Below are 27,961 nucleotides of genomic sequence, written 5' to 3' on the forward strand. Positions count from 1 at the left end.
AGTTAAATTAATTTTTTGGAGCATTCACATAAAGCTTATGCTTAAATAAACACAAATTACTACAAATTTCGCTAAGTTATAAACAAAAAATAGAAACGCAAAATAAATCCTGCCTTCTTTATCCAGATTGAATAATTTTAGTGAACTGCCTTAAAGCTTTCATACTCTTTAACGTGTTTTTAAACCAACTAAATGCAAAAATATAAATTCTTATTAATTATATGTTTACGAAATAATTTTTCATTTCAGTTTCAATTCCATCTTAAAAACTTTTAATATAATTTTGTACCAAAATCATTAATAATGATTTATCATGAAAATCTTTTTGAATACTTGATCCTCAATTTCGGTTCAATTTGGAGCATTCATGAAAGCTTTTTTCGAATACTTGATCATCCATTTCGATTGTATGCTTCTGAGTATTTTCTAATGAAGGATCTACAAAATTTCATTTAATTACAATCAATATAATTAAATATAAAATAATTTGGATTTTTAAACTAAATAAACTGTTATTTATTTTATATCATAGGAAGTCATAAATTCTCAAACGAGCAAATAGAACGTTTTCTAAACATTTGCGTGACATTGACAGATAAATTATACCGTTACAGTACTCTATTCTATGCTCTTTGGTTATTTGCATACATGAAAACAACAATACGAATGTGCTTCGTTTGTAGGGAGTTGTTGTATATAGAGCAACCATGAAAAAATAATGCCTAGGGAGCGTTTATAATATAGTTGGTGTGTGAAAAATGCCAAAATGGCTTTTGTTTCACTTTCAAGCTTGTCTTTTTCTATTTATTTATAAACATTTTGTGAGTTTGAGTTTTTTCATCTAACGACTTCACATGACACCAGCGTAAACGCTGTTAGGCTGATGGCCAGCAACGACGTATTTTTCTACGGAATCAGCGGTAATGGAGCAATTCATTTAAATATTAACACGTTCGCGTTTGTTCGTGTGTGTGTTTGTGTACTGCTTTTTTTGTAATATTTTATTTTTATTTTTCTATTTTATTTTGGAATACTCACATCTAACATGACTGCTATTAATATATATCTCGTATCTATTATGTATGCCCAGCAGTCACTGACAAACTCGTTAATTAAACTTAATTACGTAGAACGAATATCTGATGTACTTGAAACTGCTGGCGGCAATTTGTGGAATCTTTCGTAGTAATTTAAAAAAATAAAAAATTCTTTGAAATTCGCGTAATAAAATTGAAGCTGCGCTGAGAGACATGCATCACAACTATGTTTGAAAAATTGTTTGTCTACAAGTATGTATGTAAGTTTGCACATCTATGTTTCAGAAAAGTTATCAGTGCCAAGTAGCCATATAGAGTTAGCTCCTAATAATTATTAAAATTACTTAAATAAAATTAGCTAACAAATTGTGCTTAATTGTGCAGCGAAAATCGCTTGAAACTCGCCACTTATTAAAACGCCGCGTGTTGTCAGTGATTTTTAATTTAATCAATTAGCTTAGCACATTGTCTGTGGAGGAAATATGCAACCAACTGAAAACTTATTTATTTTTTTATTGTTGTAACAAGCATATATTTTATTTAGGGAGTTTATTACTCATATATAAATTAATTCGAACCATAGTTTGAACGAATCAATAAATATAAATAAAAATAAGAATATCAAAATTAAAAATCAAAAAAAAAAAGCAAAAAAAAAACATTAACTTCGGCATAAAAGTGTATAAAAAGACCTTAGTTGTATACTGTAGTCTTCCGATCTAGACAATATGCTCGAAAATTGTTGCGATACCTGAGTTAATAACCTGTGCAAAATTTAGTGATGATAACTTGTGAAATAAAAAGTTTACCATACAAAAACATGTAATTGGTCGTTCAGTTATATGCTACAGTGATCTGATCTGAATAATTTCTACAGATATTTCAGATATTGTTACGTTGCCTTAAACAATAGTTCGTGCTAAAACTCGTGAATATATCTTTTCAAATAAAACAGTTTTCCATACAAAGACTTAAGTTGGATCGATCAGTTTGTATGGTAACTGTACGCTATGGTTGTTCGATAACGGCGTTTCCGACAAATGAGCAGTTTCTTGGCAAGGAAAGGACGTGTGCGTAATTTCAGATCTATAACTCAAAAATTGAGGCACTTGTTTTCGTATATAAAGAAGGCCAAAATAACATGTCTAAATCGACTCAGCTTATTATGCTAATGATTTATATATATGTACATATTTTTATTTTTTAGGGTTTCCAACATTTTCTTCTGGGTGTTACAAACATCGTAGCAAACTTAATATGCCATGTTCAGGGTATAAAAAATAAAAGAAATCTAAATCTAAAACATCTAAAATAGTTTTATTTAATGCTTACATATTTTTACACTGTAATTTTTTCAAACAAGCTTTTTACTAGTTATACCTCTTTTCTATTTAGTTTTACTTTTAACCTTTAGTTTTTTTTGTCTCTTACCTTAATTATTTTTTTTTTTCCTTCACTCATCACTGATATAATCGCTGCATTTTGTTGCTCCAACCTGTCCATCCCATACATCACATATCCAATTAAATTCAAGGTCGAAAACTACATATCCAACCGTACTAGTTCAAGATGCAAGCTCATCGATAAATTTTCTTTAATTATTTTTACTAAAATTCATAATTAGTAAGACTTTTAAATGTTTAGAAAAGTTGGTTGCTGTTTCTCAATTATCTTTTTGGTTTATTTCGCATTTTTTGCCTTTTTGGTTATGATTTATTTTTATTTCATTCAATTTATTTTTGACTTATTTTAGTCACACAGCATACCATTTTAAATGAAATAAAATAAAATGCTCTCGAACTTTTGCCAGTAACAGTGATTTAGTATATACTCCACTTAACTTCCTAACAAGTAACTGATCTCCAGTAAATGATTTTTATGTTGATCATTAAACACTACTCATATATGCAGCGTTACATAATTAAGAAATGCTAAAAAGCGTTAAATTAAGTTCAGAGATACTTAAATACTCAATGAGAATACATTACAATTGTTAAAAACAAAACCTTAAACTCGAGTTTCAATGCAATATAGTAGCATAATTAAATATTACATTATTGATTTCATTCTAATTTGCCTTAAACACCACTTTTTTAGTATTTATGGAGTTACAATCTTGCCTTTAAACCAAATTTAGCCGACTTGTCGAAAAATTTTACCTTTCTTTAAAAAAAATTACAACATTGGCTTCATAAAAGATATGAAATTAAACTTGGATTTTCTTAAACAATCTAATATTAACTCTAGTTAATTATTTAATAACGCAAAACCTAAATTAGAGTTTGTGCATATTTTTTTTTTTTTTGTAAAGTTTAAGAATGTTTGTATTAGAAAAGCCACCAGGCAAACAGAACCTAACTGAGACCATTTCCACGGCAGTCGAGTCTACGTAATTGGAACGGAACCGGAGTTTTATCCGGCCAAGGATTGTAAACTCGACAGCATTCTTCAAAATTCTTCAAGAATGAATCACAACTACAACAGAGATTTCGCAAACTTTATTTGAGGTGATCTATTATTGTAAATTTGAAAAACTTAACTCATTGAATGAGAAAAGAACACTCGAAAACTGTATTTAAAAAAAAATTATTAATTTGTTCATTTGAACTAGTTGTGAGGAAGAAATTGCGACATAAAAAGGTTTTTATAAATAAAATTCCAAAAATTTATATATTAACATTAGATAAACTCAATTAAATTATTTTAAGTTAAAGGGCATAAAAGTCACTAAAATAATCTAAATCAGTATACTATAGGCTTAACCGCAAAAGTTTGATCACATATCTAACCACTAAACAATATTGTATTTGTATTTGTATTTTATGCTTTATTATCTACTTAAAACTCCAACAAAAAACCAACAAAAAGAAAGCCAGAAAAGTATTTTTAGTAATTTCTTAAGTATAGACCTACTTAATTGAACTATAAATGGTAAAACAGCAGTTTATTGACTCTGCCCATTGTTTTCGGATTTTATCAATTAATTAGCGAAGCAGCAAAAAAACAAAAGCACAAATGACAAATGCGCACAATTAATATTCAGTAAACCCAAAAAGCAAAAGCAATAAAAAATTCAAACAATGAATCCATAAAAAAATTAATTCGCAAGAGAAATTTGATCCCAAAGAATATCCACGCTTAGTCAGCAAACGGCGCAAACACGAATTGAATGCTGATAAAGCTCTATAATCGTGCTCACTTTGTTCACCAGCCTACACCACCGAATTAATACTGTGCTCGCACACACTTTATTGGTCAGCTATGAGTTCTTTTGCAGAAACGCCCACAAGCAAACGCGCTTATCTACATATGTAATAGTGCTATAAATACATAAGATGCCACTTACATCTAGAATTCTTTTGAATGATAAAAAAAAAATGTCAATGTATTCTGCTTTTGAGCAGACATATTAACATACTCGTATATATCTGCCTATATATAATTGAATATGTTGCACTATAACATCATATTCTAATGTGATTCTTGAGAGGTAATGATTTCAGTGCCCGGCTAGCTCAGTCGGTAGAGCATGAGGCTCTTAATCTCAGGGTCGTGGGTTCGAGCCCCACGTTGGGCGGAGGAATTTTTTTCCAATTTAAAAGCAGCAAAATATCTAATTTTTGTATCTATAAGGATCTATATCCTACTGAAAGTTGACAGATAATATTTATAAAATTAAAAATAAAATGCCTGTGATTGAGAACGAAAAAAAGCATTAAATGTAGAAAAGAAAAAAAGTTAAAAGATCAGTTAAACAGATGAAATCTTATCATAGAACTTTATGTTGAAGCTAAATGTTAAAATTCTGAAAATTTTTATACACATAAATACTAAAATTACTTTGTCATTATATCACAAAACAAATTTATTCATACCTTATAGTACATTTAATTGCACCATAAACTCGAGTTTATTAGCTATCTTAGTATTTAGAGTTAAACTAGAAGTTTTTGTCAAATACATCTGCCCATCCCATCGTCTTTATGCACGCTGTATCTAATCCATCAGTTTTTGAGATATCGATCTCAAATTTTGCACGCACCTTTTTTCCCCCAAGAAGCTGCTCATTAGTCGGAATCACCGATAACAGACCACTATAGCATATAACTACCATACAAACTCACCGATCCAAATCAAATTCTTGTATGGAACACATTTTATTTTAGAAGTTATCTTCCTTAACTTTGGCAGAGATTATTGTGGAATTGTGGGGCTATTTTCTCCGAACAAATTGTTTAGATCGCAAAACTATAACACATAGCTGTCATACAAACTGACCGTTCGAACAGATCGGATCACCATAACAACGGTAGCTGTTATAGAAACTCTCCGATCAATTTCAAGACAATACGAAATGCAGCTGCGAAGGGTATTATGGCTTCGTTGCAGCCAAAGTTAACATATTTTCTTTTTTAATAAACTTTGTAATATAGTTACATTAATATAAAGGCACAAATGACACAAATTGAAGTGACAACTGGGCAATCAAATGGCTCTAGCAAAAGAAATACTAGCTTTTGAATTAATTTTATTGCGATCGTCAAACATTTATTTGGATTACCAATTTACTTTAGCGCAACAAAATTGGTGTTGTTGTTATATTTATATAGTTTCTAATAAACTGCTGAAAGCTAGCGACACTCAGACAGATCGTCATCGGCATACGACTCACGCAGCACTGGTTATTTGGACACATACACTGTAATCGCAGCTCTCCACTCGCTGCTACCTAAGCTCTGCCTTTGTTTAAATACATTGTTCAGCGCTAGCTTATCAGCTTTTGTTAGATTGTCAGCTTTATGTTGCTGATTAACAGTCCATCCAACGAAGCGCTTGTGGCGGCACCGGTGGTGACACAGGTGACAGGAGCGGTGGCTGCGGCGTCAATGCGTTTATTACTACCGCATTGTTTTGGTATGGATGTTGTTGTTATGCATTTTGTTGTTTTTGTAGTTGTTGCTTTGTTTTTGTAGTTGTTGCTTTTACTACTATCGCTGTTGCATATAAAAGACGAGCATTATGCATATTAAGTGCTTTCACTTTTTATTTATATGAAAATGACAACAACAAAAATTTAAGCTAAAAGAGATAACTAACACACAACAAAAAAAAACGGAATGTAAAGAAAAAATGAAACAAGAAATGATATCGGACAGAAAAAAGTATAAGACATTTTTTTTCAAATATTTACAACAAAAAACTCGCATTATCCGCTTAAAAAGTAGAGGAAGCGTGAGTCAAAGCGACTGGCTTAATATCTTCAAGCCACAAGATTCACCTGGAGACAGCTCAAATACAAAATTTTTCATGAAAATAGATATACACAAGTATTTACAACCGTAAGTATATATATGTATATATACATATATGTAGTATGTACAGCGCACCGTTAGCATTAAATAGTTGCCAGCAATGTCTTTTAACAAAAGCGTGTAAAGAGCAAGATGAGCACGCGCGGCTGTGGAAGTGTCGCGGCTGGAGCCTTAACTGTTAGCAAGCAAATGCTAATACAACAACAACGATAGCGATTTGCCACAAAGCTTAACATTTGGCGGCGTCAAAGGTGGTTCATTGCTGTTGTTTTTTCCTGGCGAGACGTCGCCAACTGCACTTGCTGTGGAATTTTTGCCATTTTCCAACCACACTTCGTTGGTTTTTCAAGCAGTCATTCAAAAGCCACATCAACCAATGCCTATTTGCCGCAATATTTTGCTTTGGACATTTACACGCTTTGCCGATCATATGAGATGATGCTTGAGTTGGTAACAGTGAAAGAGGAAGCTGGCATGCCGACAGTAAGTCAAATTTATTTGCGTTTTTTCGCGTTTGTCTAAAGCTGCGCTTCCGCTGGATGTGCGGTTTGTCTAAGCGTAGATGGGAAACAAGCAGTGGCGGCAATTAGAGGAGAAGTTTTAGAATTAAATGTAAATATCAGGAAAAAATCTTTCACAAAAAATATATTTTTTACAAATAATTTTTTTCATGGGAGAAAGTTACAAAAAAACATTATCAAATAATTAAAAAAAAATAAATAAATAAAAATAATTTATTGATTGAAACTTTAAAATATATATAATTATTAAAAAAATTAAAGAAAAATTAATAAATTAAAAATTAACGTAATTAAAATGTTGACACTTAAGAATCATTTTTTTTTTGTATGGGAAACAACCAAAAGAAAACAATAATTTAATTAAAAATTAAATTAAAATAAAACCAAAAATAATTAGTTCACTAAAAAATAAAATATATTTAGAAAAACTAATATTAATTTTAATTGTAAAAAAATTAATTTATGTACATACATATGTATGTATAACATGTATATTGATAAGTCTTCAGAAAAAACATATTTTTATTTTTTATCACGCACTAAATTACATCGTACTACTTTCAAAAAAATATAAAATTAAATTAAGAAAAACTAATTTTAATAATAAAACCAATTAATTAACTCATTGTAAAATTAAAAAAATATATATTTTTTTATTGCGAAGTCTTCAGAAAAAAATATTAAATTTTCTATCATTCACTTATCAAGATCATACTGTTAAAACAAAACAATAATAATTCGAAATTCAAAAAATTTAATTAATTAAAAAATTAAATAATTAAAAAAGTTATGAAAAATTTAATTAATTTAAAAATTAATTAATTAAAAAAATTATGAAAAATTTAATTAATTTAAAAATTAGTTAATTAAAAAAATTATAAAAAATTATTTTTATTTTATAAATATTGCGAAGCCTTCAGAAAAAAATAACGTTTTTTATCACTCAAATGTACATACAAGTATATCGTATCAAGATCGTACTGCTTATTCATATCTTACTCTCTCTTTTTTCAATTCAGATATACATTAAAGTAATTACAAAAATAGCTTAATACTATTGTAATTTCTAAAAACTTTTTTGTTTTCTTTTATTTGAGCAAGTTTTTCATTTCCTTTTTGTAAGTAATGCTGCATATCAAGCTAATCTACAACCACGCATTGTGCCTCCATTTACAATCGCTACTGATAGATAATTATTGGAAATCAGTTCAATATAGCAAGCAAAGAGAAAGATCTTAAAAAAATTGGAGAAAAATTAAGCCAATCACTGCAGCTAACGCATAAGCACTTGATTAGCGTTTTTTCGTGAATAGTGGATTTCTGAGATTCATGCAACAGATTTTTTAAATTTCACTTTGTGAGTGTAGCTGTAATTCTACAGTAATTTTCATGTATTTGGTGGATAAACTGCCATACATTACACTATATGTGTATGTACGCATATATATATATCAATACAAGTACAATGATAAATTAAGTTGCATTACACTGCATATCTATGCCACGCAATGTGGCAGACGCGCATGCGCGGCCGAAAACTGCCCTGCGACATGATAGCTCATTTATTGTAATGCATGTTTTTGGTTATTGTTGTTTTTTTTTCTTTCCAATTTCATTTGATTTGTTGATTATGCAGCAAATCTCAAGTGGTAAGAAAGTTCGATTTCATTGCATAATGCAACTTCTGCCACAAACATTCGTGCCACATACGATTTTAAGTGACCTATGCATAATTAGAAATCGTGTTTTATGTTGTTGCAATAAAACTGATTATCAACTAAAACTTGATCAAGTGGATATTCGTGGTGTGCTTATTCAAAAAAATGTAAATATATACTTATATGTATATCCGCTTGTCATGCGCAGCCGCTTCTAATTTTTCCACTTTCTTTCACATCAATCAATGAGTAGTCGATTATTCGGTCATTCAAGCACTATCAGCCCAATTATTCAATTATCTGCTCATATGTATATATGCGTACTAATCTCTCAGTTTTTGAGATATCGTTGTGAAATCACAATCTTTTGTCGATACTGCCGCCATAGCATATAGCTGCCATACAATCTGATCAACTAAAATCAAGTTCTTGAATGGAAAACTTTTTCATCTGACAAGATATCTTCACGAAATTTGATTTCGATTATTATCCAAGGTAACGCTAGAATCTCCGAATATATTGTTCAGATCGGAACACTAAAGCATAAAGCTACCATGCAATATGGCCGATAAAAGTCAAGATAAAGAACTTTTTGTACCTTTTTTATAATATAAGAAATCCGCCTATGAAGATGTTAAAGCTTCAGTAATTTTACTTGTTCCAACTTTTCTATTACCTTCCCTTTCTTTTCCTGAAAACCTAATAGCAGATACACGCATATTTCGCCCTCTTACTTGCCGCAATTATTGTTCTTAAGTCAAAGTTTCATCTCAATTGATATTTATGTCCACTGTGACACGAAGTTTAGCTTAAAAACTTGCGTCACTATAGCGGGCGCACCGCGTATCCCCTCAGGATGTAATCAGCAAAAGGCTAAACATGCTTCGAAATTATCCTACTTTTGAAATTATTTTTCGTTGTCGTACTTAAAATTCAAAACACAGCCACTGTCGCGTTAATTACGCGGCACAGCAGGCGCTTTGGCGCTTTATGGAGTAGTGGTGTCGTGCCGTGTCGTCAAGGGAGCGCTCGTACACAGTAGGCCGCGTATATTACAACATAATTCACTTGCTGTACTTGTGGCATGCCAGCTACTACCGAGACTATTGGTGAACTAAAGTTTTATAAATAAATAAAATACTAAAAAGCTTTTCAATTGTTTCGCTGTTAATGAGGTAAAATTTACTTCGCGAAAAAATTCTGGTTAGGAAGCTTTTGCACCAGTTTAATTATAACACAGAACATTTTAAGTCAATTCATTTTACATTTGTTTGCTGATAAAGACATTGAATAACACATTGAATGAAGAAAAAAATGGCATAAAGCTTTAGCCGCTACTGTCTGCTTCGCAATTTAAACGCATTAAGTTGAACACATATTGAAGCTAATTCAAAAATTAGTGACACCATGAATTTAAAGTTTCATCTCATTAACTACGTCTCCACAATTCTCAAAATATTTGGTGTTGATAGTAGAACTCTTAAATGTACCAGTTCATTGCATTTAATTTTAGTATGTTTATAGCGTTATGGTTTTAATACAATTTTAAAATAAAATAATATTTTTAAAAACCAAATGGAAAATAGTTTATTTTATAAGATTGAGATTTATCGAAATATCATTCTTTTAATAATTATAGATAGTTTCGATGACATCTTTTAATTCAAAGTGCCGACTAATACTAAGCGATGAAACGTTGCCATATTTACTGTTACGTAACACAGACTCATCGTTGCCTGCTTTAAGCTATCTACTCTCTCGTGATTCCATATTTCGAAGAACAATTTCATTTGTTACTCCAACGTTGATACTAGCGGCTTTAGAAAAGAATTTTTAAATCTATATCCTAATTAAGTATTCAATGTGTGATATCTGTGTACCACCTTATTTGGCCAAGAGTATTCTCAAATTATTCTTATTATTTTTATATCCTGAATAGGGTATTTTAAGTTTGTCACGAAGTTTGTAACACCCAGAAGGAAACGTCGGAGACACTTGGAATCAAGTACTTGTATGGGAATTTTTTTTATTTGACGAGGTATCTTCACTAAATTTGGCATGTATTATTATTTAAGGCAAATCTAAGAAGAAATTGTATAGATCGAATGACTATAGCATATAGCTGCCATACAAATTGAACGATCGGAATCAAGTTCTTGTAAGGAGCCTTTGTATTTGTGAAGGGTATTACAGCTTCGATGCTATCGAAGTTACCATTTTTTCTTGTTGTAATATAAGTAAGAGAGCAGGTTAGGTTAGGTTAGGTTGGAAGGTCGATGTAAAACCAGAACCTTATTAAAAGTGGGTAGTTTAGCAGAGCTACTACGTTCCGCACTAGACCAGAGAAATTTCGTAGCCGCATAGAGCTAGATATCGCCAGCGCCTGCTAAGCTCATGCAAAGTCTAAATGTTCAGCACTGAAACGCAAGAAAATAAAGTAGCCTGATGATATCGATAGTGAGGTCATACAATTATTAATAGGTTTATAAAGACTTTGTCTAATTTTTTTTAACTTTAACTATGTATATCAACGAGTTCCTCCTAATAGATCCAAATTATTTATATTGCACTATTCATTAAAAACATAAAAATACTTGGCTGAACGTCACATTTGTGGTATGTGAAAGGTAGGCCATAAAGAGATCCTAAAATCGCTTGGCATAACATAAATTGACATTTACACAAATAATTTGCTTCACTTGATGACAGCCGCACCTAATTTGCATGCCACAGTCATGTGTGACAAGGTTTTCACACATTTGCGCCAAGTTATGGTAGAAATCAAGTGCAATGCAACAAGTCACGTGTCAACGACAGTACAAGTATGTAGGTGCAATAGTGGCAACACCCCAAAAAAGAAAAAAATAATGAAGAAAAATTATTAAATTTATTATTATTACTTTTTGTTAATTTTTTTTATTGCGCTAGAGGCCTTTCGGCTTGCGTTAACTTAGCGCTGATTGCACTTTGTCGGCGCAAGAGTTGAAAAGGAGCATATTGAAACATTTTGCGAATATAACAAAATTGCTTCAGCGCATGCGCAACATTGTATTGGCATTTAAGGTGTGGCACTCCCAAAAGGCAGGCCAACGCATTCTAACAAACAATTGAGAGGATGAGGTATGAAAAAAGAAAGAAAATTGCTACGCAGAACATTTGAAAGTCTTTTGTGTGTAGACGAAATTTAAATTGATTCCCGCGGGAGGTGCAACAATGCAATGACTTGCAAATATGCAGCAGCGAAAATTAAATGCGCCACCAGAACGTGGCACAGCGAATGCAAGGAAATTGCAAACACAATTGCAGCACTTGCTTTTCATCATTATTTTCAATGGAACGTCGTGGGTGTGTATACATATGTTCTTTTGTATGTATGTATATAGAAATTGATCAATGTTGCGCATCAGCGGAACATGCAACATGAGCACGTACGAAATGAATTTATATTCTTGGCACTCTGCAAGGCACACAGAAGCTCAGTACATACATATTTATGTATTTCTTTGTATATATATGATATATTGAATGAAAGACATATGTAAAGTTGAAGCAACAGCTTTGCATTACAAGTGCCGGCGAACGATACATGCAACGCTAACTACTGGTCAACCACTCAGTTCATATATTATAAACACATACACTTATGCATATATTTTGTGTATGTATATGTGTGTGTGTATGTCAGCGCTAGTGCAATGACAATTCGATTTCAGATATGCGATAACCTTGAGCGCCAACGATCAAGCACGATCACGCACGATCACTCACTGAATGAAATGAAAATCGCAAATGAAATTGAAAATGAGATGCAAGAATCAATGCGAACAAGTAGCAGAAGAAGCATACTGCCTATAGAATGACACAAGATCGAAGATATGCAATATGGCACTGATCGTGACATGCGATCAGCGATCGACTATCAGCGCTGATCATCAGCCAGCCTAGAACACTTTGTCCACCTAACAAAGTATAGCAAAAGCGAAAATAGATAATATCGCTGTAAAAAAAAACAGTCAACAGCAGCTAACAATGGCAGCGTTGGCGTTGGCAGCTGCGGCAAAAGTACCATGTCGACAAGTTTAATGGCACGTCAGCGCTGACAGGGTAACAAGTGATGCGCATACCGATCGCTTACCGCATATGTAAGTGAATCGTTATACAAGTACACGCAGTACTACAACATGCCAATATATCCCTTGTGTAGACCTCAAATTATGTGTGCATTTTGTTGTCAGCCTTTGTGGCTTACCAACTGATCTTCGCTTGCTCGTCGGCACACCGATCATTTTAGCACGTCTTACATTGTGGCAATCCCTCGATGATATGCAAAATAAAAGCAAAACATAAATTCTTCGGGGGGCGCACTATGCTTGTAGCTTGCTTCCAATACCCGGCAGTAGTGTGTGGTGTGTGCCACTTTCCTTTGTTTCGCTGTCAGTTATCACTCAACGCCGCAACTCAACGCATCGTCAGCGTCTGCAACGCACCTCATTTGCATTATGGGAAACGCTTGTTTGCTGACAAATACTGACAATGCACTCAAATTATTCATCATCCTTCTTGCCATCGATCCAATCGATCGTTGATTATCGTGCAGATTACAAGTGATCTCATGCATATTACAAGTGCGATCGCTGATCAGTAGTTACACAAGTTGTTCGCACAATGGTGAGTGTGGCTTTTTTCTTTTACTTTGTGGTCCTCAAGGCATGCTTTGTATGTGATTCTTTATGAAATATGTATCGGCTTCGTAGACACTTGGCCTTGAAACGCAATTAGCGCCATCTCTCTGTGGATAACTAACAGCAGCTCAAAATAAAATTCTGGGAAAGTATCATGGGGAGTATACATATACATATGTGTATGATAAAAATATTTAATTTGTTGCATGTACAATTTTTGAACTCGTTTAGGGGCAATAGAGAAGCAACGCTCATTTTGAGTTAGGCGCTTAAAAATGTCGAACCGTAAATTATTAGTACAATAAGTCTACGTTGCTTAAACTCAATACTTCTCCAAGAGCCCTGAGGCATGATTTTGGAAATCGAAAGGAACTGTTAATTTTAACTGTGGTAAATAATTCGATGGCTTCCAGAATGTTAGAACAGCCAACAACGGTTTGACAATAAAATATTTACTGAACATTTTTTTACCATGTCTTTTCCTCACTTCGTTTTTGAACTCAACTATAAATTAAAGTAAACTTTAATAAATTGTCAATTTTATTTTATTTTATTTTCTTTACTATTGCAAGCAAAATTCTAAGTACTTCCTAATACTTCCAATTAAGCGCTTAACAAAATTCTCAATCTGTTTACTAAAGGTTACTTTAATAGCCTGTTGAGAAAAAGTCGATAACTGTTGAGAATAATTTGTAAAGACTCAAATATTTTCTTTTTTTTTTAATTTGTATTTCGTTATAATATTTTTAGATTTTCTGAATAATAGAAAGCCTAAAAAAGATTTGAATGGTATACACATATAAAATACTATGGAATTATTCCATTTCTGAAACCTGTGTACATTTTGTCAACTTATCATTAAACTAAAGTATACTTTACGATGCAAATAAATTTTACCTTTTCCTAAAATCTAATAATAAATATTTACTATCTATGTATCTGTAACATTTAACTCCAGTATTTTGTAGCGCATTTCAAAGCGGAAATATTTATCACTCTATTTACTAAAGTATACTTTAGTAATTAGTTGAGATGATGTTAATAGTTGACAATAATGTTGTTGAGGAGAATTTGAAGTCTTGAAAACTAATTTTACTTACTAAAGTAGACCTTAATGTTAATGGAGAAAAGTTGAGAAATTATCAATAGGTGTTGTAATTAATGTGAAAGTCTTGAAAATCTTCTTTTGAATATTGGATAGTTCCAACATATTGGCATTAATTCAGAATTCTCTTGTATTACATATATAAAAATAAAAATATAGATAACCTCAAATTAATCATAATAACTAAGCATTTTGAACCTAGAACGGGTTATTTTATATCTCAAAAATCAATATTTTTGTCAGTTTTTCTTTGTATTACAGTGTAAATCACACATTTTCACTGTACGATCAACCTAATTAACCAAATTGTAAAATTACATTCCTTTAGCTACGAAAAGCTAGAAAATTTTGAGTTCTCCTTTCAACAATTATTTTGTTTTTTTTCGAAGTCAGACACAGATTCTTACAACTGCTTATCCCTTTTAATTTCCTTTAGCACGCGACACTTGTCACCGCTCACAAATTCCACCAGTCTTTGGCATTAATTTGTAATTTAGGGCACTGCATAACTTTCTGGCATAAGAATGTCTACATGTACACAAACAACAACATGCCAAGACAAAGTTTATTTTTAATACAGATTCTAATATTGTTGTTATTAATGCATTTCTACGCGTTTTACGATTTTGAATGCATTAGGTTGACAAGTTGCCCTTTCAACGTCACAGCGGGCAAATTAAGAACACATCAAGACACAAATTTGCTATTTCGGCGGAGACTAGAGCGACACATATTCTTACAAATGTATACAAGTATGTATATATATTTCTATGAGCTTGTAGCCTCATTTGTATACCATTTGTACGCAAGTGTGTAGAACAAATGTAATTGCATTGTTACGCATAGCGCTGTGGTATTTTGTCTTGTCATGTCTTATGTGACTTTTCAGAATTTCAGAATCTTTGCCTTGTGACCTAAAAACATTGTAAGTCCACAAATGTGCCACGTCTATGCGTAGCTGGCTGACAAATAAAAATTATGCAGTAAAACAAATGCAGAAATTATTTACATAAAATGTGGCATGAGATTTTTCACTTGACACAAATACGCGCGTGAAATAAAATTGTTACGCTTGTGATTATTTTGCCAAATAATGTTTACAAAAAAAATTAATATTTTTGCAAATTTTCAAATAATTAGAATTATTTTTCTTTGAAATACGAATAAAAGATTCCATCATAATCACATTCCCTTTTTTCAATTCTTTAAATTTGATACTAGTATTGAAAAATTGATTTATTTTATCGATTTAATCTACAAGATTGCATCTCAAAAAATCCTGCCGCTTCTCAAACATATACACGTTTGATAATCTTTCTCACCTCAGTTCAGTTTAAGCTTCATATTATTACATTTCATGTACATTACCAAAAAAATTTAATATAAAAGTTTAAACAGCTGGCAACGCTTCCGTAAACTGACTCGAACTGTAAGCCTTCATAAGAATTTTACTATTTGACATTTTGTTTAATAAATCGTTTATTTTATAAATTTTTTTAAACAACAAATTTCAACTAATGGCAATCTGCCTCCAAATATGCAGCAGTCAACTTTGAATTTTAATGTTTTTCAGTTTGATACCCATATTGTAGTATTACTTCAATATAATAATTTATTAATTGTAATGAAAAATAGGTGGCAACCAGCCCAAAAATATGCAGCAGTAAGTTGTGAGTGTTAACCCTCTTGGGTTTCATACCCATATTGTAGCATTACTTCATCACAACAATTTTTTTTTTAATTAAAATATTAAACAGGTGGCAACGTTGTAACGTCTAACCATTTGATTAATATACGAAAGCGTTTATTTTGTTGCTGTAAATCGATTTAGCACCATGCTTAAATAGTTTTCATTTCAAAAAATTAATAAAAAATTTATATATTTGACCACACTAATGTTATCTATATACCCAAATTCTACCAAAAATTAGAAACCTGTATATGAGTATTTGTCTCAATTTGAATCCGTCACAAGTCTATTCATGCATTGAACATAAATATACTGTATGGACGCTTGTATGTGCGCACTTGTATATCCGCTCTAAGGCGGATGGATATATTTTTAGAACGCCCGCTTGTTTATAACTTGGTCAATGCGATTAACATAAATACGCACACATAAACAAACAAAAAAATGTCAGAAAACGCTGTGTACGCAAATAAATTTACATGCATTTTTATCTGGCTGTATGTAGGTATATAAATATATGCACATAACTCATAAACTAAAAGTCCATATTCACTTGGTGCGGCACTGACTGCGCCTCCGGTGTGTGGCGTGTGGCGTGTGGCAAATGGCCATTTGGCGTTCAAACTAAATATAAAGTGAATTATTAGCTGGCATATCTCAGCGCGGACCGAGACATTAGCAGGCTGCGTTAATAAGCTTTTTCTGCATATTTTCTGTTGGCAATAAAACCGAGACGTTTGTGTATAATTAGTGTTCCCTGTGTGCTGCAGCGGCGCGTACAGTGGGCGCCAAATTGGCCCAAATTGTTCGGGCGACACCAGCATAAATCGCTTTTGAGGTCAGGGCAGTTCGTCGCGGGTTTGAGTTATATTTATGCCATGACATGCATAGCCCACACTAATGCATACACATACACATATATCACATATACATATATTCCCTTATATATGTACATACATACAAACGTAACAGTTCTTTATGTTGTCGCGTAATTTGGCTTCGTTCTTAGCTAATAGCATGTTTCTAAATAAATTCTGGCCAGCTCTTGCGGCAAAGAGGTTGAGTGCGGTGTGTGCTGCCACCAACATAGTTCAATTATTATATCTATGTGCTGAGTTTTATATTTATGCGTTGACATGTGCCACCACCTGTTGCTATTTTTTAAAACAATTTTTTGATTATTTGAAAAATACTCATAAATTTTGAATTATTTTGTATTTAAATGTTTGTCGTAATAATTTGGTAGAAATATTTGGTGTCTTCTTTTACTTGGATTTATGAGTATTTTGTTTTATATAGAGCTGGCAAGTGGTTATTTTGAATTTAAAATAAAAATTTATGACTATTTCGAAAATAGTTTTGAGTGTGTTGCATATTTTTAGGATGCATGGATTTTGAAGCAGTTTTTTAATGCTTAATATAGGTTATAATTAATATAGGTAAAATTAAAGTTTACATATATTGTAAAATTTTTTAGATATAAGTCCTTAAAACCTGTTTTTTAAATCTTTCAAGCACTTAAATTCAATATTTTTACCAAAAAGTGTTCAATTATTAATTTCAAAACTTTCATTTTTAGAACTTCGCTCCAGATATTATTTTCCTGCTTTGTTGTATAAACTTCTTTCAAAAATTCAGTTTCAATATTTTTCAAAAAGTTACGTAAATACTTTTTACATCACTGTTGTCCTAAAAGCCTCGCTCTACATATATAACATCGCTACTTTGTTATAACTAGTTCCTGCTGTCATCGGTTAGTCAATAGTCGGCTGTCACTAGTCATCGAACTTTAAAATAAACATATGGCAACACTTTTTATAATTTGCTTTAATAAATAACACATTAACATTCATCTTCTTTGCACGATTTTTAACTGAATCAGCATACTTATTAATAATATCACTAAACTTTTTCGTCTTGTCCGACAAAGTATGAAATAAAGATTTTGTCTCGAGTAAATACCGGAAAATATTATTTTGTTGACTGCTTCGATCTCATCAAAAACGTTTAAAATACCTTTTTAATAACCCCATTATATTAATTTTATTTTAAACTTTTTACCAATCTTACCCTTTCGCTGAGGAAACTAAACGGCCTGTCATATGTCAGCTGTCACGAGTTAACTTACAAATAAAGTCTTACTTCTGATTCAAAACACTATTAGCAGTTAATTAAAGATATTCTATATTTCATAACTTATATATGTTTTATATTAATAAATACTCATAATTTCATATTTTTAACAAATATTAAAGATGAATAAAGTTTTTTCAAAATAAATAAACGAAATATTTCATTAATTCTTTCTCCTGACTTTGAGAGTTGCTTAGATAACACTTCAACAATTTTGAACACCGCACAATTCTTTCTTGCTCATGTTAAATTTTCCCCACAGTCGTTTCTATGTTACTATAACAGATCCGGCTTTATGTCGGACCAATACCTATCTGTCTTGGCAGCGATATACCCCCTCAAAACTACGATCGTACAATAGCAATTTCACTTCAATGAAACCTCATTGGAACAAACCGTTCTCAAATAAACCTTTATCTTGCTTGAACCATGTAACCTACAGATCATGCTTCCTGGTTAAGGCATCACGAAAATATATAGTAAGATATGTATCTGTGATTAAGTTTCAATGAATTTTTTATCTGTTTTTAATTTTCCCCATTTCCCTATATAATTTTTAAATTTTTTCGATATTACATATGCTCCAATCTCTAAATGTTGAATCACTAATGCTTCAAAGCAATTATTAAAGTATCTCAGAGGTTTATAATTCAGACGATTAAATGAATTCGATTGAAGCGAGTGGCAGAATAATATTTGCAATGTTTTTGAACAAAAAAAAATGTTTTTCTTATATTTAAAAAAAAAATAATAAATTTCATGATTAATCCTGCCGTTCTAAGTGAGCTGCAAAATAATACTCGCTTAATTCATACTTAAAATTCATGTAAAGCCATGACACAAATCCGTTTATTTTTTGTGAGTTATAAAATTTGCTTAAAAAAAAAAGTACTGTAAATGTATTCCATATAAAACAAAATTCAAATTAAAAGAAGATTAAATATTTAAAATATGTAATAAAAAATAAGTAAAATATTAAACAAAAATTAAAAAAAGATTAAAAAAGTAAAAATAAAACCAAAAAATTTATTATAAAATAAATAAAAAACGCCATTTGAAAATCATTTAAAAAATCGCTGAAAACAACAATAACAACACAAATTGAAGATTAGATGTTACCAGAGCGCTTGTTAAATGCCTTTACGCAAATTTTAGCTTAGTTTCAACTTTCGGTTAGGGCTTTCAAGGGAAACAAATTATATTTTGTCACATCTTTCGAAGAGCTTTGTACATTTGGACATTCCAATTATATGAACTTTTATTGATAAAGCTAATTAGTATATCGCTAAACAGTGTTATCAGCTGATGAAAAAAATCAAAAGTAGACTATTAAAACTCGCACGCTGACGATGGACGGCACGAGCGCTGTTTAGGCTTTTTTTTTATAAAACGTATGAAATTAAATAGACTCGTGGGAGCAGCCACAAAGGCAGTTGAAAGATGATTGCTAGTACAACAAAAGTGCGCGAAAAATAAACAAAAACGCTTTTATAAACTTTTCAGTACATATATAGTATAATTATATATGTTTGTATATGTGAATATTGATATGAAGTCACACATGTGCGCGCAAATCAGCGAAGACAAAAGGCAGATGATTCAGACGCTGCGCAAATAAAGCCAAAAGATTGTATTTAAACTAACACACATATATTAGTCTTATACTAATAATAACAGCTTCTTTTCGGTTAAGCCAAAATGGGTTGCTCGCTTTGAATTTGTTTCCAAAGTTATTGTTTTGTATTGGTTAAACAAATATCACTCATACGATCGGGCGGCTGTTGGCGGCGAGGGCGTTGTGGGTAAAATGGATCAAAGCGCTAATCAACGCATCATGCAAATATTATTATTATCATTGTTTTTAATTCTAGCTACTGCTCGAGTAAGTGTGTAGTTCCACGCAGCTTCGGCTGCGCTATCTGCCTGTCTGGACAAGCTGTATGTTGTTCTATGTTTATTTCTCACCGTTGAGCGTATGTGGGCGTATTTGTACGCTGAGTGTAGCGGTCAGTGCCAAGCGGAAAATTCACACATGCATACAGAGACACGCTGCGGAAATGTATAAATATCAATATATACAGTTACATACCCCTACAAGTGAAATTCATATTTAGTATTTTTTCATGCGCGCATTATAATTTCGACAATACGTTCAGGCGAAATTTACTCGCCTCAGTCAGCAATTGAATGCGAACGCGTTACACGATTTTGGCGCGACCTTTTTTTCTGTAGCGTGAACTTGAAAGTGTTAAGTGAAAAGCGTAAAGCAATTGAAAGGGAAAAGTTTTCAGTGTAGCACGCCTTCAATTAAAGCGAAGGCCTGAAAAAATTGTGCTAATTTTGAGTGAATTTTTTAGTAAATTAACTTGAAAAAATCTATATTAATGTGTGCAGCTTGTTGCATGAGCATTGTAAAAATTAAATAAATATTTATAAGCAATTAAATTGCCTTTAATTTGTATTTGTAATGGTTTGCCGCCGGTGAAGTGCGCAAAGTTTTGTGGCATGAAGAAGAAAAGTGCGAAATAAGTGCATGAATAAAATGAAATTAGTGCAGATTTTATTAAGTGGTGCCAATGCGCTGTGTTATATATTGAATAAGGAAAACAAAAACAAAGCATAAAAGAAAATGCCGAAAGTCTTTACGTGTTTTAGCGGGCTGAGGTATTTTTTCTTTTTTGAATATATTATAACAAAAATTAATAAGCTTAACAAAAATTAGATATATTTGGAATATGAAATAAAAAGTATATATGTATATACTAGGGTGGGTCAAAAAGAAAAATTTTATTTCGCTTGGTACTATGAAAAATCGGTTCTTATACACCTCTAAGAAAATCACTCCAAGTATGCGCTCTTAATTGTATACCCACTACAATATACCATACATAAGTTTATAATTTTCTTAAATATTTTTTATATTGTAACAAGCTTTGAAAATGTTTGCGAAATCAGACATTTATTTTTATATTAAAAACATTTTTTTTAATAAAAAAAATTACATTTTATTAAAAATTATAAAATCAATATTTTCTAAATTAATTTTTTTAGTAAAAATTAAATTAAAATTATACTTGAGCTTTTATGCAAACAAATTAAAAAACATTTTACTATAAAAAAAGCAAATTACAAACAAAATTAATCAAATAAAAATGAAATAAAAAAGTAAAGAAACAATTTTGAGTAAAAATGTTGTGTTAAAAACTATGTCTTGAAGCAACTTTAAAGCAAAACACAAGAAAAAACGTTAGCTGCGGTGCAATCAAGATGAACCGACAAGAAAAATCGTTAGCTTCGGTACACCCTCAACACGTGCTTTTCTTTTAGCATAAAAGTGTATAAAAATATCTCTATCTTGATTTTGATCGATTAGCTTGTATGACAGCTACATATATGTATAAATAGTCCAATCCAAATTTTCATTGAAAATTTTTTTAATTTTTTTCAATAAAGTTCGGTATTTACTTACTCTATACCACTGTGCCTAAAATTAAACTATTTCGCGCTGACAACATTATTTTATTAAATTGAATTTGTAGAGTGAAAATATCAATAAAATCCCGATTTCAAAGAACTGCCATATTTGAAAATAGAGAAAAGAAAAAAACTTTATATCAAACAAATTTGTATTGTATATATTACATTTTCTATATCTATATACATGCAAAAATAAATATATTCCGTCACTACAGTCGCTTGTCAATTCACATTCGCGACATGTGACGTCAATCATATTCGGTGTTCAGTCGCTGTCTTTCAACTAAAAATAGCTCATACTAATTGGCAAGTTTTAGATTTCATATAACAAATAGCAACTTTTGCAAACATTTGGCGTCATAAACAAAAATATATTATTTTTTAAATAAAAAATATGTATAAAACAGGGAAAATAATAAACGAAATTAAGAAAGAAATATTACAAAAAAATTAAAATTTTCAAAACAAATTCTACGCGAAAAATTCGAAAATATGTTTTCAGCAAAATTTATAACACACTGTCAACAAAATCAAAGAAATTTACTTATAGCTCACAATTTTCTATATATATTTTTTCCTTTCGAGTCAATTTAAATATTTTAAGCACATTAATGTGTTTCTAAAAAGATTTATTTGACTTGCTTGTGACAAGTACATATTTCTTAATGATTGTTTGTTCCTTAATTTGAAGTTTACATATTTAAGTGGTTGACTAATATACCTAACTGTAATTAAACTGTAATTGGTTTGCGAACACTGTAAGCTTTACTATTACGAAATTTAAAATTATGATAATAAAATGTATATAAAGGGTCTTTAACAACTTTTGAGGAAAATAGCTAAATTATATCATAGAATACTGAGTAGAAGTTTTAGATAACAATTCTAAGTAAAAATGACGTCACCAAATTTGACTGAGTTGCTAAATCCTCTTAAAACTGGCTACTACCTTTTAACGTTTAAAAATAATGTAATAAAGTTTTTAAACTATGAAAGTATACTATATAATTATAAATTGTATTATATAATTTAAGTCAAAATAGCTTACCAAATTGTGGACGCAGAGTAAAAAGCACTTATAGATCGCTGAAAATATAAAAAAAAATAAAAAATAATAAAAATATAAATTTTTGATATCGAATATTTTATTATAAAACCTGATTTTTTCAAATGGGTCATGCAGATTTAAATACTTTATCATTTAGTACTATGCCAATCTAGTACTTAAGTCCTCACTCAACTCGATTTAAGATAATTTTTCAAATGAACACAGTTGTATGTACCATATATGTAGGTATGTGTATAGTATTCCCAATTTAATTGCACTTCAACAAATATAAAGTTACGCGGGAAGAGCTATTGTTATGTATACAAACAAATTTTTTTGACACCAGAATCGTTTCATATGAGTCAAAAATTAAATGACAACATGCTATTTAAATGGAGAACCTTCTTTTAAAAATTTTCTAAGTTCTCAAAAATATTGCAAACAGCTGTAAGCCTATCAGTAAATACGATAATTTTACCTATTCCAATGTAAAAACTTGGAAAATTAGTTGATCGGCTAAATTAAAGTATTAATTGATTAAATTAAGCGGTTAATTGACTGAATTAGGTAATTAATTGACTAAATTCAGGAATTAATTGATTAAATAAGAGAGTTAACTGACTAAATAAAGAAGTTAGTTGCCTAAATCAAGAAGTTAATTAATTAAATTAAGTAGTTAATTAACTAAATTTAGTAGTCAATAGACTAAATGAGGTATTTCATGTACTAAATTAAGCAGTTAATAGACTAAATTAAGCTTTTAATTAACTAAATCAAGGAGTCAATTGATTAATAAAAGAGTTAATTGACTAAATTAAGTAGTTAATTTACTAAATTAATGCCTATAATGATATTCTATAAATTGAGTGTTATACAATATCACATACATTTTAAATAGGAGCGATATATATTACAATTAATACATTTTTTGTAAATAATAAGCGACTTTTACTGGAGATTTGTTGCTAAACGCACCTTATGTTCGAAACTTAAAAAATTATCAAAAAAGTAAGATTTCAAGCAATCGTAAACCTTGAGTAGGGCATCAATGCAATAAAAAGCTAGTTAAAGAATTTTAATTTCGTTAGTTATATTCCGTACAACTTTCAGCATTATTTATTTAATTAGTCTTTAAAGTCATTGGAATGGAAGATTTGACACTAAAACTGCGATTAAAAAGTAATTAGCCAAATTGGTGCATGGCCGGACAGTTTGGTTTATATACACATATATTATATATATTTTTGCGCATATCTGTATACACTAAATAAGTGTGTACTCGTATGTGCAAATCCATCGCTTGTGGCTGCCTTGAATTTGACGTTTCAATTTCAATGTCGTGCCATTTCGATGCTGATTGCATTTCTTTCGAGCATTTCACGCGTACAGCGGCTTGCAGGCAAAAAGCAACGAAGTGCACGTACATACACACACATCCACATTACTGTACATGCAACACCAACTAACTAACCATTAGCAACACTACCCCATGCAGCGGCAGCAAGCTTGCAGTCATTTTACATGCACGCGTGAGCACAAAAGCAAATAAGTTCAACTAGTTGTTGTTGTTATTACTCTTGTGTCTGTTGCTCTTGTCATTGCACTTAGTTGCACTTGCGCGCGCTAAAACAGTATCATTTTGCAAGGCGTGTTACAAATTGCAAAAAAAAAAAATTTTAATAAATGCAAAAATACCAAAATTACATGGCATTCATTAAACGAACGTACACGCCTTTGCCGCTGACTGACTGCTCGCCTGTTGGCCCGCTAGCCGACTGCATGAAAGGCAACACAACACCACCTTTTGTGTAAATTACTCAGCAAAGCGGACAGCGCTGCCCGGCGCCCACCACCACACAGGCGCGCTGAACTGTCAAGCCAATGTGTGGTTGTTCTTGGTGTTGGCGGTGGCAAGCAAATGCACTTTACGCTAGAATGCGCAATTTACTTCAGCAAATATGCAGCAAGAGGTGGCTGAGAGGCAACAATAACAACAACAAAAGACGTCAGTGACATTAAGAGAGCTGTCAATGCGCGAGTGCTTGTGCGCTGCTAATGCCGTCAGCGGCAGTTCGTTGTCCAAACACACACACATGTACATAGATACACTCATATATATATATACAGGAAAAACAATATCTTCATATATATAGTATATAGTTGTCTACAGCATGATTATTTGCTGACTTTGCCGGCTTTTACTTTACTTTAGCACACACTCAATTGCAGCGCGGCGTTTTCAGCTTCGCCGCATTCAACAAACAACACACACATACATACAAACAATTAGCATTTATATTATGGCTGTGTGCATTACCGCTTGCTGCAACTCTATTGCAACATTGTCAGAGTTGATGTGCGCCAGCGTACAATCACTCAGTATCGACTATCGGGTATCAGTTGTCAGTCAGTGAGTCGAAAATGTTGCAAATGCTAAGAATAGCTCATGCAACTTAAGCGCAACAACAACAACAAAAAGTTTGAAAGTCATATAATATGAAGATGTTTTTCATTGTTAACGTTTTAAACGTAGCTTGTAGTAAAGTGTACGCTATGTTGTACGTAACTTACTTGCAACAACCTTAACCAAGGACGTTGGCGCTCAGCGAAGCAGAGCAATACAAGAAATATATAAAAAGCAAAATAAAGTACAAGTAGTGAACGACCTTTGTAACTTTTCTTATGTCATTTTTTCACAACATAGACTCCCTTACTAGCGTTTTTTTGTCTTTAACTTGCAACTAAAATATTTTTTTAGAGCAAAAATTGCAACTAGTGGGCACGTTAATCGAAATATTTTAATATTTTTTATTTATAATTTTTTTTTTGTTTACTGGTTTGTTTTTCTTTTCATTCATCGAACATACAATAATTTTATATTTTTTACTCACTCTTTATAATATTTCAATATTATTCAACAACTTTGCAATCATTTTTTTATATTTGATTTGCTGTTGCTATAATTTATGCATATGCTGAAAGAAATTTTTGCATCATCGGTGCCGACAAACAAACAATGGGTAAAAGAATGAATGAATTGCGCGTTTGTGTTGCTCTGATATGGCAGCGCAGCTTCACGCTAAGGCGATTTAAACAAATACAAAGAGCTCCAATGAGTTTGATGGCACTGCAAAGAAATGCCGACAGAAATATTGATTAATTATTAGAATATTAAAAATTTTACTTCATTTGTAACAAAAAACCTGTATAGAAAATAAACACAGAACAGAATAAAAATGTTAATATTTGTTTTTTTTTGTTTTTTATCACAATTAAAAAAATTAAAAACAAAAATCTCAAAACAAATCCAATAAAAGTTTTAAATTTTAGAAATTTTAATTTAGAGTTATAAAATATATTAATAAATTTTTTTGAAAAATATAATATATTTTATATTTTTTTGTCGTCACTTATTACAAAATATAAAACAAACCTATAAAAAATTGTCAAACAAATTTTAAGGAATTGTTTTAATAAAAACTATTGTTTTAATTTTTAACTTCTTTTTCTTTTTTAATTTTTACAATCATTTTTTTTTTTATATAATTTTTTTGAAAAATATATTTTATAAAATATTTATTTGTTCTCATTTATTACAAAATATAAGAAACAATTATAACAAAATGTCAAAAAAATTTACAGAATGGTTTTATCTAATAGAACTTTTTTAATTTCTTTTCTATTTAATTTTTACAGTCTTTTTTTCTTTTTTAAAAAATTATAATGAAAAAATTTCAGAAAAATTCTAATAAATGTTATACATTTTAATTTTTAATCGGGAGCTTTAAAAAAAAATAATTAATTTTTTTGAAGAATATATTATAGAAAATATTTATTTCTCGTCATCATTACAAAATATTATAAAAAATTTTAACAAATTTTCAAACAATTTTTAAAAAATTTTCAAATTAATTTTTATTTAAATTTAAAATTAATTAAATTTATTTTTGTTTTAATTATTTATTTATTTTTATTAAATTTTGGAATAAATTTTAGTTTTTTTAATTAAATTTTTATTATTTTTTATTTACATGTATTAAAATATTTTTTAATACTTCTTAAAATTTTTTTTTGAAATTTTTATTCCTTTTCTTTTTACGGAAAAACTTATAAACAATTTTTTTTTTTACAAAATATAATAAAAAAACATAAAAATAATTTAACACAATTTTTGCAAAGTTTTTTAAATATTTTGAATTTTATCTTTATTTATTTTTATTATTATATTATTTTATTTCATATAGTTTGTTTTCAGTTATATACTTAATGTTGTTTATTTTTTTTAATTGTTTTAAATTGTGTTATATAATATTTTTAACTCTTTTATATTTCTCTATATAACTCTTTTATAATTCAAGAAATTCAAAGCGACATTTTCTCAAATATATCAAAGCTTTGTCGACTATCGACTTTGTCGGAAGCTAAAGCTAATTTGAAGGAGTATATAACTGCGAGAATAAGTAAAATGGGCGGACAGAAATGTAAAATAAATTATTATGTGTACTAATTAATGATCTTATTATATATGTATATACCGTATATCTTTTTTAATGGGTGCTTACATTTTTTTCATTTGGGGAATGTACTAAAGATCTAATTTCATTTTACACTTTAGGTTTTACTAATTCATTCAGTGAGTATGGAAAATAAATGACGATTATAAAAAATAAATCGAAAATGTTACTCCTTCTCAAGTTTTGTTTAAGTAGGTCCGTAGTACAATTAATTTTTTGTAGCCTGCAAGAAACTGCTCTTGAATAAATGTGAAAAAGCATTAGAGAGCGGCAAATAGAACAAACAATAAAATAGGCACAATTGGGTGCGGATAAAGGGATAAATTTTTTTTTGGAAGAAAGCAGACCTGAAATATAACACTTGAATAGTGGCGAATCGAAAACGGTTAATATTATCGAAGTTTGAGTAGTTTCCTCCAGCTGCCGTAATATTTTAAGATGTTTCTCATTTTCCAAGTTTCCTTATAAAAAGTTGGTGAAAGATATATTTCCATCACACCGTAATCACAATAAAAATAATTTAAGCGCATTCAAACATTAAATTGTATTTTATCAAGCCTTCAGAAATCGCCACATAACGGCCAGTCGACATTTTTCGAACTCAGTACTTACTCGAAACAGCCGTGGTGGCTATGAGCATTCACAAAATGCGGACGTAAAGTTGAAGGAGTGCCGCACACAGCCAGAAAGAAGGCACGGAAATCGATAGAGCAACAGCTAAAACAATACAAACACAAGAAATGAAAAGTCAATAATGCGAAAAACAACAATGAAAAGCGGAGTA

The 27,961-nt window shown here is 30.7% G+C and overlaps 1 protein-coding gene and 1 non-coding gene across 6 annotated transcripts in view; both read left to right on the forward strand.

Moving 5' to 3' along the window:
• Shrm (shroom) overlaps positions 1-27,961 on the forward strand; it is a 270,258-nt gene that overhangs the window by 188,128 nt on the left and 54,169 nt on the right. The window lies entirely within an intron of this gene.
• Positions 4,542-4,614, forward strand: TRNAK-CUU (transfer RNA lysine (anticodon CUU)). Its single transcript has one exon. It is a non-coding gene; the product is annotated as a tRNA-Lys (tRNA).

This window comes from Bactrocera oleae, chromosome 4 (assembly GCF_042242935.1).
Source record: "Bactrocera oleae isolate idBacOlea1 chromosome 4, idBacOlea1, whole genome shotgun sequence".
In the NCBI taxonomy this organism is placed as follows: domain Eukaryota; kingdom Metazoa; phylum Arthropoda; class Insecta; order Diptera; family Tephritidae; genus Bactrocera; species Bactrocera oleae.